Here is a 14819-nt window from a genome sequence, read left to right on the forward strand (position 1 = left end):
CCAAGATTGGTGCATTACTGGTCGGAGGTACATAAGATATTACACGACATTGCGCCGGAAAGACATGATCATTCACCAGAATATTGTATGTTAGGATTGGGCACTGGAGGTAAGAAAAGTGGTCCTGTTAGTAAATTTATGAATCTTGCGCTTATATTGGCGAAGCTCAACATTACAATGAGGTGGAAAACAGCTAAACTATCGTCTATCTTAGATTGGTGTAATGAAATGGTGCGATGGGGCAAGGCGGAGGGAGCTGAAATAAGCCGAGAAGAGCGTAGAGGATTGAGGACAAAAATGATATCACTGGAATGGAACACAATGATGGAGGAGTTTATAGCAACAGATGTGCATTAAGTCTGATTGAGAAGACTCAAGCTTATTATTCATGGGAATAGTTGTTTTAGATATTCTAGGGGATGGAGTGTGTCTCAATATTGGTGTAAGGTCTATTGAATGTGTATGCTGTGCCCAGTTAAGAAAAGAAATACGCTGCATTGAGGTATTATATTTGAAAAAACAAGGGAACCCAAACGAGGTAATCAAGGACCTTGGGTAATAGTATTTTTAAAGAAACAATGGTCCTTAGAACAATGAGGATACAAAAAGAGTAGATATAGTCCAGAATCGATACTATATTAGGGGGATGTCCAGCCGGACAAACCCTTTTTAATTCTTCAATGTAATATTCACAGATAAGAAAACATACTTTTTGTCCTGTATCCTTCAGGGAGAACTGACATCACATAGAGATCAATTACATACAAGTGAACAAGAGGGCATTTCAGGCAAGACGGGAAGAGCTTATGTACATTATCCAATGTTAGAAGCTTTTTATACAACAATTGCACTTTTCTACACAATGGATTAATGTGCACGTTGTTTGCTTAGGTCGACGGCGTTTCGATCCTGTCGTGAAATACTAGGATCATCATCAGGACAAGATAATTTGCTGGCCTGAGCATAAGAAATTGCCCAATAAACTCAGTTAAACTTTGTGTCCGGAAGGAGGAAGCACGGTGAGACCGTAATAAAAAGTCTACACTCGAGGGATGCTTATGTTAACCTGTGCGGGTACAGGCCGGGGACTCAGGTCCGAGGAGTGAATATCCAGCGGATGGGATTGAGGCAGGTCCTAGGTCCTTCAAAATAGGGATTCCGAGTGACTCGGAATCCCTATTTTGAAGGACCTATGCAGCATTGAGTGCATTGCCACCCTGCCTCAATCCCATCTGCTGGATATTCACTCCTCGGACCTGAATCCCCGGCCTGTCCCCGCACAGGTTAACATAAGCATCCCTCGAGCGTAGACTTTTTATTACGGTCTCACCGTACTTCCTCCTTCCGGACACAAAGTTTAACTGAGTTTATTGGGCAATTTCTTATGCTCAGGCCAGCAAATTATCTTGTCCTGATGATGATCCTAGTATTTCACGACAGGATCGAAACGCCGTCGACCTAAGCAAACAACGTGCACATTAATCCATTGTGTAAAAAAGTGCAATTGTTGTTGTATAAAAAGCTTCTAACATTGGATAATGTACATAAGCTCTTCCCGTCTTGCCTGAAATGCCCTCTTGTTCACTTGTATGTAATTGATCTTTATGTGATGTCAGTTCTCCCTGAAGGATACAGGACTGTGTCCCACAAAAAGTATGTTTTCGTATCTGTGAATATTACATTGAAGAATTCAAAAGGGTTTGTCCAGCTGGACATCCCCCTAATATAGTATCGATTCTGGACTATATTTACTCTTTCTGTATCCTCATTGTTCTAAGGACCATTGTTTCTTTAAAAATAGCATTGAGGTATTATGACCGAAAATAAATAGCATGGCTGAGTTTGTGGTAGGGAGGTGGAAGGGGGTATTGTTTGTTAAGGGATGAGGATTAAAGTCACATTAAACAGAAGGACGCAAAGACCTGAATAGTTCTGGAATTGTAAGAGATGTCTGGTTCATTGCTTATTAGGTTATGATATTAGTTGATAAGTAGATAAGGGGATAACGGAGCGAACATTGAGACATTTGTTTAGGAATCCAGGGCCACTGAGACTAATTGAATATTCTACTAATGTTATATTTCAATGATATCTTGCACTCTTGACAATAATACAATTCAGCTATGTATGCTCTGTCCGTACAGTGAATATTTGAGATGGTATCAGTGATGTTGTGAAGTTTCAATAAAAATATGTTTAAAAAAAAAATGTGTCAGCATCACCTCAGATGATACTGGTGGTGGTAATGGTGGCATGTACCTACCGAGGGGCATGTTCATATTATAATGGCACAACACGATGCAGCAGGCACTTTATCTATGCAACCCTTCATAATTGCAAATACACAGGACAGCAGCATATTCACAAGGATTGGGCACACCCATCTGTTTTCTCTTGCACTGGCAAAAATGATGACAGCCAAGCACAAACACAGACAACCTTGTGACATGGTGCAAATGTGTCTGCGCTAGTGCACCGCTATTCTTTTTGCAGCAATGCAGGGGTGTGAACAGGGATGGGACATAATCCAGTGCAGAACGCCCTTCCATGCATTTGTGAAAGGATGCATGCTGACACTGCAAATATGTATGCATCAACAGCTTGCACCTTTTCACTTTAACTATGGCCCATGTCCCACTGCTGTACATAGGCTGCATTCATTCCCACACCCAGTCATTTCAATGCTGATGGGAGGAGTTTAGGTGCTCCCTGCCATGGTATCTGACACATGTGTAGTCTGAGGCTGCATGCCATGGCTGCTCTGTGCCGTATAGTTTGCTCTAGGTGAGTATGGAAGTGACAATACATATCACTATGTGTGGGTACTAGCCATGGCCCTCAGATCCCCCATCCCTCAAGTGTGTTGTTGTTCCTGTAAGATATCATTTGTATGCTAGGAATTACTTGCCTAGGTTAATGTGCATGGACCCAGGTATGATAGAGGGAAATCTCTCATTGACATGTGGTGTAGCGCAGGGCAAAAAAGCATCTTGCTGCCCCAAACTGTGAGAATAGGAAAGTGCAGGGTTGCGCTGTGTTTAAGTTAGCTGAACACATCCCTGTGCTTTCCTTTCTACTGGTGCATATTGAGCTCGATAGGATCAAGACAGTTGCCCATTGGACTATGGTTCAGTGGGTTCCTGCATTGGTGCACGTCTGCTATATGTGCACCAGCACAGGCAGTTACTACATGAATGTACTATACATTGTAGACACAACACATTCCTGCTCTTTCAATTTGAGTAATGATAGCACAGCTATGAGGCTTGCAACGCTGCTCTATGCAAACATGTGATCAAAATGACCATGGACCTTCCATTTATGTCATATCTAAGCACAGAGTAGCCAGATGGGTACCTTTTAAACTGAAGACAGTGCAGAAGAGCGCTGGGACATACTACCTGGACTGCACAACATTACAGAGTGTGAGAACTTGGCCTGGTATATGCTGTTCACTAATTAAAGTGGGCACCTTGCACCAGTGCAAATTACCCTTATGATGTATGAGGTCAAAGATAACCTTTAGAAAGCTATCCTAGTGGTAGCTGTGGAGAGCAACCTTCAGGCTTAATCTTGAAGGAATGTAAAGCAGCTTGTTTTACCAGATTATCACCTTTAGTATTAACTAAAAGAAAGGAGAACCACACAGTAGGTATAAAAATATGTATTTTTTTTATATAACACTGTCTAGTATCCTCTACACGAGGATACAACACAAAGCACACTATACTTTCTCAAAAAAACAGTTGTAAGTAGCACAATACACAGTGGGCTCCAGGGGGAGACCAGACTCTATGCTAAAGTAGTGGTATAAGAACCACAACTGGAGTTGAGACAGGGTCTAGAGCACGTAGAATCGCTGGGACCCCAAGGAACCACACAAGGTGAGCAGAAAGGGACCCCATAGAGGACAGGTGCAGTGTGCTAACACCACCGCGGGCTCCATACAATTCTATGGGGAAGTAGCGGTTACAGTTTTAAAGTTTAAAGACACTTCTTGTGGACTTCAAGGAAACCCTTTGGAACTTAAGAGGTTGGAGAGCCACCCCACTCGTGGATTAAGGAGTACCTGAGTTACCTATCCCAGGGAAGCCGGGTGCATAGGTCTGAAGTGTGTTGGAAACCGCCATCGTTTTCAATGGAGGGTTGCAAAGAAGAACTGCTGCCGGGAAGGAAGAAAGTGTCCAGTGGAGTCCATGGGTGGATTTGTGATGGAAGGAACCTGAAAGCAGAGGGAACAGAGTCTGGGTCACTTCAGGGTGACCAGGGGCTCAGTGAACAAATGCCCACCGATGTCGGGTGCTTCAGGTGCAAAGAAGGGATGCTTGACTCTGCAGCCACGAGGACCAGGAGATGTCAATGATGAACCTGAGCCAGATGCAAGATTTCCTGCAAAGGATGGAGCACCAACAAGCCTTGGCAAAAGCAACCCCACAGGAAGGTCAAGCAGGTTACGGTGTGGACCAGCAAGGTCCAGGGGGCTCACCAAGCAATGGGGAGTCAGGGCACGTCTGGAGCAACCAGGAAAGCCCAACAGAATTCAAGATGACCCTCAGGAGGACCCACATGTCAGTGACCAGGAGTCACGAGGGGACTTCGAGCAAGATTTCAAAGTACCAGCCCACGGAGCACTCGGTGAGAGGAGGCCGGAGTTCTTTATTGGAAATACTGCTCAGGGTCAGGACTACACAGACTACACGGAGTCCAATGCACAAACTCGGGAATCTCCACCAAGCATATGCACTTGCAAAAGTACACAGTTCACAGGGGTTTGGGTTATGCGGTTATGCGAGGGATACTGGTCTCAAACTCGGTGACAGGGCAGCTCAACCTCAGGGAATTTCAGAACCCACCTCCTGTGTTGCTGGAGCCTTCGGTGTCTGCAGGAGCGCAGGATCAGCAGACCGGTCAATTGCGTTATGGTGCGTGCGAATGAAGGGGAGTGACTCCTTCATCCCAAGGGAGATTCTTCAGTTGTCCTTAGTGCACCACAGGTCCTGCAAGAAGACTTAATAGGGCAAGGGTACAGACAAAGCTTAGGACGGAGAGGGAGACAAAGTCGGGCCCAGTCGAAGTCCAATGAAGTCCAGAGTGTCCAGACGGTCGAAGGTCAGTGGTTTCTTCTTGTAGAATCTTGTCCATGTAAAATCTAGAGTCTTACAGCCAGGTAAGCCTTTCTGTACCCACAGGAGAGGGTTGGATAGATTCAGGGGAGCCTCCTAGGGGAGGGTCAGGACAGAGAGGGGGTTACTCCCATTTCCTTTGTCCAGTTTTGCGCGAGAGCAGGAGCCAGCGGCTCCCATTACTGGTTTGAGCTGGACTATGCACAGGGACACCAAATGTGCCCCAGGTGCAGACTTTCAGGCTCTTCGGAAGTGCACCCACCCAGCCTCAATGCACTAAATCCAGCCTGGGAGGAGGTCACACATCCCTGTGACAGGATTCCTACTGTGCTGCCTTCATCTGCTCGAGCTTGGCTAAGCAGCAAGAGGGCAGAAATGTATCTCTGGTCGGCAGCATCCATTTTGTGCTGACTGGGTCGAGAAGGCTGGCCCAGGAAAGACCAGTGATCCCACGAAGCTCGCTTCAGAAGGGTGAGATCATACCTCCCACACCAGATACCGGTGTGGAGGTATGATTCCAAGGTGTTTGATACCAAACACGACATACTTTGTTTCAGCTGTTTTCGAGATACCATTTGTAGAGAGGTTATAATGCACCTCTACCTATATGTCTGGCTGAGTCACAGACAACCCGGGAGACTGGTCTCTGAAGGCTGCAGAGGGGCTCTGCTCATGCAGGGGCACCCTCTCACGTAAAACTCAGCACCCTGTCTTTAGGATTGTTAAGGCCTGCCATAGAGGCAACTTATACGTTTTAAATGTAGTGACCTATAGATATAGTGAACCTATATCTAAAGTAAGTGGTGCAAGCACCAGCTTACACAGGTTGCAGAAGCAGACCTGTAATTCCATTTTGCAGGGCCTCTCATGGGTGGCATAATAAATGCTTCAGCCCGTGGGAGGCCTCTAGGGTACCTATGCCCTGGGTACATGGGTACCATATACTAGGGACCTATAAGGGTACCCTAGTATCCAATCTGGAGAGTACCAAAGTACATGGCATAACATTTTAAGGAGAAAGCAGATAGACTGGGGTCCTGATTATCAGGATCCCAGTCAGACTAGTCAAAACAGTGTAACATCAAGCAAAAAGTGGAGGTAACCATAAGAAGCAGATCCTACTTTCCTACACATAGTTTCACCCATTGTGCCTTGTTGGTATTAACCCTGTTGCTGATGGAGTTGGTTAGTCAGTTCTGTCCTGTCCCACAACTCCAACTCCCAACTCCTCAAAGATGACTGCAGACACCTGCTCCACCAAGGGATCACGCTCCTCCTGGGGCGCTGGACTACCGCCTCCGGTCTGTAATGTTGACTGTATATTGTTTGTCAATTTCTCTTTAGTTTTGTGCTTGGCATCGTGCCAGTGCTTCTTACAGTCCGTCACTGTCCTCTTGACTTCAGCCACACAGTTCACCTTGTCCACTATGGTCTGCAATTTGGTCCTTTTGGTCCCCAATGACAGTTTGGAGCTGACAAAGAGCTGGTGTTGATGCTCCCTCACCCCTGCAATCAGGATCGGATTCTCCTCCTGACTGAACCTTCATTTCCTATTCCTCTTCCCTTTAGACTCTGGCTGGCCGTTCTGGCTGGTAGTGAGGTTGGTGGGTGGGGGGTTGTTGTCCTGTTCCGTGCTCCTTCCTGGCTGCTCCATTCTGCATTCAGGTAGTGTAAAAAAGAAGTGTGTTTCCACAGTGGCTTTTTTGTGTTTGTTTTCACGCTAGGCACAGAAAAGTGACGTTAGGCCAGTTAGCTTGATTTTTTCTTGCTGTTAATTGGTCAAATGTCACTTTTTTGTATCGTAGAATACACTTTTTTACAGAGTTGACTCGCACGTTAGCGTTGATGTTTTGGGGCGCAAGCTTTTCCTAATGCCATGTAGTGCTGTATTGTAAATATGACACTAGCATATTTCTTCTAAATATACCCCATAATTTAGTGTGGAAAATGTGCAAATCTGAAATGAAGACTGTAAACTCCATATTGCATGTCTGACTGCAAAAAGGTGTTGCGAATCATTGTTCCTGCTGTTTTATATCCATAAATTGAGTAGCTGCAAACTTATCTTTGAAAAAGAAAAGTTTATCACATTCATTATTTGGAGGATAGGCAATGCATTGTTCGTTCCTTTGTTACCAAAGTACTTGTGACCTGCATAGTGTTTAATATGAACCAAAGTAGTTTTTAAAATGGAAACCAAATGCATTTTATTTTTACTTCTTTGATGATCATGTTGTAGTGAAATTTGAGCACATAATTAAATGCAGATGTCTTTCATGGCTTAAACGTATGAGACAGATCAATGAATAATTAATGCCTGGATTATGTGCTAATTGGAGGAATAGTCTGGTTTCAATGCACAATGAACACTGATAAAACAGAAGGCTACCACACATCTTGCAAGTGTTGAGAGACACCCACAGTAAAATAAGATAAGCATGCAGAGGGAAATTAACAATTGAATTTGAGAGCAGCGTCGTTTGGAGCAATACTAATATAAAAGAATATATGAAAGAAAATCAATGGGTTAGTAGGAAGGGATTAGGAAACTGAACAGTTTGATGAGAAAGGTTTCTGTAGGAAAATTTAGGATCGGGAGTCATACTGGGAAATAAGCAATGCATGAGGCGTATGCTCGTGGGTATAACTCCTTTTAATTAGCATAAACTATCGGGAGCGCCGGAGCGGAGCTCCCAACCTGCTTGAAATCGGCGCGCTAATGCCGATGTTCAAACATGGCCACTGCAGGACGTCCGCTGACGTCACACGCAGTGTGCGTCAGCGGACTAGACCGCTACACCACATCTCCCCCTTCATGAACAATAAAGTCACTTCAACCCTCTGCACCCACAACAACATAACCACTCCCATGTCAGGAACAGTCTTACTTGTAGTCCATGCTGAACTCCTCGAACCTCCTAGGCACCATTACTCTTCTCCCGCACCTAGTCCTCGCACTGTGCCCCCCTGGGCCCGTGGTGGTTTCCACCCCCTCCTGGTAGGCCGTCTCTCCGCTTCTCCCAAGTCCTGATTAACTATCTTCTCTCGCTTCCTGCCTCTCCGGACTGCATGGCTCAGGTCCTGGGCTATCTCCTCTTCTCCGTTGTCTTTTTGCCGCCCAAGGACTGCCTTCTCCCTCGCTAGATCTCCTCCTCGCCACGTCTGAGTCTTTCTGGGCACTAGCCGCCCCTTTGTCCCCCGACTCCTCTCCGTGTTCCTTCTCACTTGCATGTTTGCACCTCGCCATTCGGTCTTGGGACCATATCTTCCCGTCGCTTAGCAGGGCTGACCGTGAGTACGGCTCTACTACTTGGAACGGAGACGTGAACTTGCTGTCTCCCTTTTTCCCTTGCGTGGGCAATTTGACTCTCACCCATTCCCCTTTCTCCAGGGCGACAATGCGTGGCCTCAGCGCGTGAGGGGGGACGACCTTGCTCCCTCGCAACAAGAACCAGGGTTGATCCCCTATGGACAGCTCTTCCCTGACTTCCCAGTATTGCTTCAATTCTTCTCCCGGGAGTCTTTTCTCTGGCCATCCTTTGGTGACGTATGCTTTGACCGCTCTAGTTTTCTCATCCCTTTCATACTCTGCCTCCCATTCCTGTCCGCTTATCGCTCTCTCATGATCACCGGTGAACGCCACGGCATATTCTTCCCATCCACCTTCGTCCCGGGCGTGCGCGGCTTCCTTGGACGCTGCCCTGCTCAGGAAGTCTGCCACTTTGTTTTTGTGCCCTGGCAGGTACTCCACATCATATACATAGTCTAGGAGTCTCAGTGTCATCTTGGCGATTCTTGGAGTGGCGTGTTCATGCCCACTGGAAGTGAGGACCTTCACCAGCGGTTTGTGATCTGTACGCAGCACGAACCTTCCTCCCCACAGGAATTGTTGAAACCTCTCCATTGCCCACACTACTGCGAGCATTTCCTTCTCAATGACGCTGAATTTGCTCTCATTGGGCGCCAATGTGCGGGATGCGAAGCTGATCGTATTGATTTCGCCCTCGACAGTCCTTTGTGCAAGTACTGCTCCGAGGCCTCGATCGCTGGCATCCGTAGTCAACATCGTGAGTGCTGTGGGGTCAAAGCCTTGAATGGGTACCGCCTCACTGATATACTTCTTCACCTCCTCGAACTCCTGTTGTTGCTCCTCCATCCATCTGAACGGGGTCTTGTCCTTAAGCAGTGCCCTCATGTGGTGGGTCTTTGATGCAAAGTGCGGCACGAATTTGCTGTAAAATTCAGCCATGCCCAAGAATGTCCGGATGTCGTCTTTGTTCGAGGGCATGGGTGCATCTTTGATGGCTGCTACGTTGGCCAAAAGGCATCCTCAAAAACTTGTAGCAGCCGAAGGGTGTGATGAAGGACGTCAGGTGGTTGCAAGACGGGTGCAGGGCAATCTGATGGTACGCTGACGTCAAATCTACGGTCGAGAACCATTTTGCTCCTTGGGTCTTGGCCAGCATCTCATTGATCCTAGGGAGCGGGATTTTGTCGACGACGATGTTTTTATTGAGCTCCCTTAGATCCACACATAGCCTCACCTTCCCGTTCGGCTTCTGTGCCACCACCAAGGGCGCCAGCCATTCGGCGTTGTCAATCGCCTCTATCACCCCATTGTCCTCCAATCTCTGCAGTTCTTCTTGTACCGCTGCCCAGGTCCGGAAGGGAATGTTACACACCTTGTGCGACACTGGGCGAGCTCCATCTTTGAGGCATATCCGGTGCGTGAACTTCGCTAGGCGCCCTATCGAGTCCTTGAAGACTTCCGGGAATTCCTCCTTCCACCGCCGTGCTTCCAGGTTCGGACTGTCTTCGGTCATGAGAACCTGCGTGCGCCCTCCTGGGTTCAGTTTGATTCCTAACTCCCCTTGGTCCTTCCAGCCCAGTACTGACGGTCCTTTCTCCGCCACATATAGTTTTCCTTCGCACTTCCTGCCATTGAAGTTGAAGGTGAGAGGGCAATACCCTACCATGGGTATAGGCTCTCCGGTAAATGTCACTGGATGGATGTCCGTCGGTTGCAGGCGATACTTTGTACGCGGGGCGAAGTCTTCTTGCCATATCTTCCTCCTTATGATCGTGTAGGGCGACCCCGAGTCCGCCACCATGGTGACTCGTACTCCCCCTATCCACATGTCACACTTCGGCTTCTTTTCTACCGAGCTCTCTATGCCCAGTATTTGTTCCTCTACTATCAGAACTTTATCGTCTTCCTCGGTGTTCTCCTCTTCTGTCCCTCTGCCTGTTTCTTGTGTCACATATTTCACTTGTGGTCGCGGGGATTTTCTTCGGCACACCCTTTCGTAGTGCCCGAGCAGGCCACAGTATGCGCACTTCGCGCCGAAGGCTGGAGAGGCCTTATCGTTGGCCACGTGATTGCTGCTCCCGCATCTGTAGCAAGCACTCGTGCTCCCTTGTCTCTGCCCTTGGGATCTCGCCGCCCTGGCATTGACCCGTCTGTAGTTCTTCGTGCCTTGATGTCCCGTCGACGCCTTGCTGTCCGTGACCCTCCGATCTCCCACTTTGCACACCGCCAGCTCTGGCTGGCGTTCCCGTTTGGCCGCTTCCGCGCACCTCCTGGTCAACTCAGCTTTCTTTACCATGGCTACGACCGTTTTCAAAGGCGCGTCGCCGTTGGCCCACAGTTTATCCTGGATGGACGTGTTTACGGTGTGCATGATGATCTGGTCCCGGATCAGTTCTTCTTGCAAAGCTCCAAATTTGCATGTCAACGCTAGTTTTTGCAGTGCCGCCACATACTCGTCGACCGTTTCCCCTTTGTTTTGTGCACTGTGGTAGAAATTGTACCGGTCAATGGCTGTGCAGACTGCTGGATGGTAGTGGGCATCCAGGTCCTCAATGGCATGTCTGAATACGTCATCGTCTGCTGCAGTTCTTACTTCTTTTACCAGGTCTTCGTATACCCTCTGTCCCGCTGGGCCCAAATGATGGAGTAGGATCTTCTTCTTCCTCGAGCTCGTGAATGCTGTCTCTCCTTCCTCCTCTAATGCCGATAGATAGTTTAGAAAGTACCTTTTCCAATCTTCCCATGGCATCTCAGGTTCTCCAGCTTTGGCCAGGAAGGGTACTGGGTTTGTCAGCGAGAACGTTTGCGTGCTCATCTTCCCGCCCGAACTGCGGCGTCGCCGACTTGGTGCTGAATTACTGGGTCTCGTGGGCACCTGGGCGCTTCCACTCCCCCTTGCGTCGTCCGGGCCTGACTTACCACTGTCCGACTGGTCCGCACTGGTGTCTGCCAGTTTGTGGGGTCTCCTCCCCCCTTATGGGGCACGATTAGCACTGTGTAACCGCACGTGGCGCGGTCCTCCGATGCACGTCCACTCACCGGGCTCACTCCCGTCTGAAGTGTCCAAGAGGCGCTTGCTTCCTCGTTCTCCGTGCTCTCCGCTGCTCTGCCGCGCCCCCAACAGTTGTTCTAGTGTTGCCTTTGCCTGTGCTTGTTTCCTCTGGGGTTCTGGGTGCCTGTGGGGCTCCTTCACCACCACCTCGTCGCCATTGTAGGATCGGGAGTCATACTGGGAAATAAGCAATGCATGAGGCGTATGCTCGTGGGTATAACTCCTTTTAATTAGCATAAACTATTGGGAGCGCCGGAGCGGAGCTCCTAACCTGCTTGAAATTGGCGCGCTAATGCCGATGTTAAAACATGGCCACTGCAGGACGTCCGCTGACGTCACACGCAGTGTGCGTCAGCGGACTAGACTGCTACACCACAGAAAATCGCCTTATTTACGTTGTCATTCTAGATTTTTTTACTTTTTCTGGAATCTATATTTTTGGGTGACTTTAGCATTTTGTGCAGTTTAGCCCTGCTAACTAAAAGTAACATGCCTGTGCTCCCCCTTTACCCGTGGTTAAATGTGCTTACTCCTGATTGGTACATTTAACTTGCCTTTAAGTCCATAGTGTTTGGTGTAAAAGATGCACCCATAGCCTAGAAGTTAAATATGACTTATGGGCTGCAGCACCTATTGTGTCATCCGCCCTAGTGGCAGTGCAAACATGGCTTCAGCTTACCCTGTGTAGCCTAATTTACTGACTTACACTAACAGAAAATGGCACGCTCCACCCGCAACACTACTAAATTGCTCTTACAATTTGCTTTTTAAACAACAAAGGAAGGCCAATGTTCAAGCGAAAACTGATTCAAACAACACGAAAATACTCAAAACTCACTTATGAACAGATGTGCTTGAAGCAATAAGCACTGTACACACAGTGTAAACAACCTCTGCGACCTGTCAAAAGAAACCCTTTTTGATGAGTAAATACATCCCTTTTAAATATTAGTAAGTCACCTCTATGAAAGCCTTGAGGCCTACAAAGTAGGGTGCATGGTATTTACAAGTGGGACATGTTCAAAGTTAATGTTAGCATTTCCCTAAAAGCTATTTTCACTGGTGCAGGCTTAACTGTCCTATGTAGAAAATCAGAGTACAGACGAAACTGCTAATACTGTATCTTGGGAACGGGACCCCCCAGAAAAATAATTAAACCACTATTATTAAGAGTTATTAAAAATTCAATTCAATGGTGAAGTATGATATTCACTATTGATATTAAGGAAAAGTAACTTTTAGAAAAGTACCATTTACACCCCTGAACTGTCAGATGGCTAATTAGCATAAGTCTCTTCCAACACTACCAACTTGTTGGTGTGAAAAAGGTTTGAAATTATTCCAATGAGCAAACAATAGGCTGACCTGAATAAAGAGAGATGACTCCTCTGAACTCCACAGAATATGAAGGGTGGGGATGCAGGCTTCCTTATTTACACTACAGAGTCAAATCCTGCTTTACAGGCATGTTTAACCTCATTAAATACTTGGATCACACTTGGAAGGAGGAGAACAGGATGCTAAGAAAATTCTCATGTATCCACTATTTGCATAAACCCTGCTTTTGTACTTAAAGATTTCTGTCTCTGTGTTTGTTTTTAATACAGTGCCCTGCAGTATCTGCTTCAAACTGGGCTTTAGTAGTAGATGCTGGAAGACACTAGGATTGCCATAGTACACTTCCCACTCATGTCCCCAGCCTTCAGAGCTCATGTTTATTGTAGCCAAAGACGTTCACCATCTTGAAAATGCCCTAACACATGAAATTGTGCCACAGTTTGTAGGAAGTCAAATAGGAACTGCTTTAAGGTGGGAAGGATTACCCTGATAACTTTTACTCCAATGGTTATGTCAAATCCAAGAACTATTCCCACCTACTCGCTAGTGCCAGGCATAATTAGAGCACCTCCAGGCACCCAATGCAGATCACTTTCTGGACATGCAGAAGATCAGACAATGATGGGAGCTACTGTCTGTTTCCTGAGAGGAGCCCTGAAGATGTGACCTGCTCCCCCTAGTACCCTGGAGAAAGAAGCAGAGTCTAAGGGTTAGTTGACTGACATCCCGAGTAACTACAGGGAGACAACAAAATGCAGGAGGCCTTTTCCCTGAAATATCCAGCTGACTAGTGTCAACTGAACCTGAATTAGACCTTGCTTTTCGTCTCTACCTTTTGCCCTGTGAACCTCCAAGTGTCTCTTCTGAGGGACCTTGTGGCTTGGATGACTGAGGTGGAGCATTTACCTAGGAAATTGTCTGACCACGCCCCATGCCATTTACAGGTGACTATCACGGGTGGGCCGCAACAGGCGTTTAGCTGGAGGCTTCCCTCCATGCCCTATGAGATGCAGTGCTACGGGAAGAGTTCAGAGGGGACATAGAAGAATACTTTGCAGTAAACACAGGATCTGTATCTACTAGCGCTTCACTATGGGAGGCCTTCAAGGTAGTCATCCATGGGAAATGCATAGCCGGACAAGCATGGTGCTAAAGTCGATTAGGTAATCCCTCACAAACCTTGAAACTAACATTAGAGACCTAGAACTGCAATCGGATTCAACTGAGAAAGAGAACTTATTGACAGATCTAAAGAGGAAGGTTACTGAATATTAAGAGGTGAAATTCCTGGGCAAATACACTCAGGCTAGGAGGTATTGTGAAGGAAACAAAGCTAATATACTCAGAATGCAGCGCAATGCCAAATATATTACTGAAATTTTAGACGACAATCAGGAAGCTGTTAGAGGACCTCAGAATATACTAGATAAATTCACACAGTTTTACTCCACTGCTGTTGAAGTAGCGGACGATCTCTGGACATATCTAGATTCCATTAAATTATTATGGTTAGGCAGGGCTCGTAGGGCACATCTTGATGTGCCCTTTACAACTGCAGACATTATTCAAATAATCAATAGTCTACCTGCCGATAAAGCCCCCGGCTCCGACGGCCTTTCTTCTGCTTTCCATAAATGGTATGCTGATATGCTTGCTCCCCGCCTTCTGACAGTGTACGAGGAAGCGAGGGAAACTTGGGTCCTCCCACCAACTATAAGAGAAGCGATCATACTGTCATTGTTAAAACCTGGCAAGCCCCCAAATGAATAGGATTGCTATCGGCCCTTGTCACAGATACATTTAGATACCAAAATATACACTAAACTTTCATAAAATAGGCTACAGCCTTTGCTTCCTGTGATAGCCCGACAGGACCAATCAGGATTTATCCCGGGAAGATCTACGCCGCATAACCTCTGCACATTTTTTTCGTGTCTTGTATTACTTAGACCCAAATACACAGCCACTGGCGGCGCTACTAGGTGCCACCAAGGGC

This window comes from Triturus cristatus, chromosome 3_2, assembly GCF_964204655.1.
Source record: "Triturus cristatus chromosome 3_2, aTriCri1.1, whole genome shotgun sequence".
In the NCBI taxonomy this organism is placed as follows: domain Eukaryota; kingdom Metazoa; phylum Chordata; class Amphibia; order Caudata; family Salamandridae; genus Triturus; species Triturus cristatus.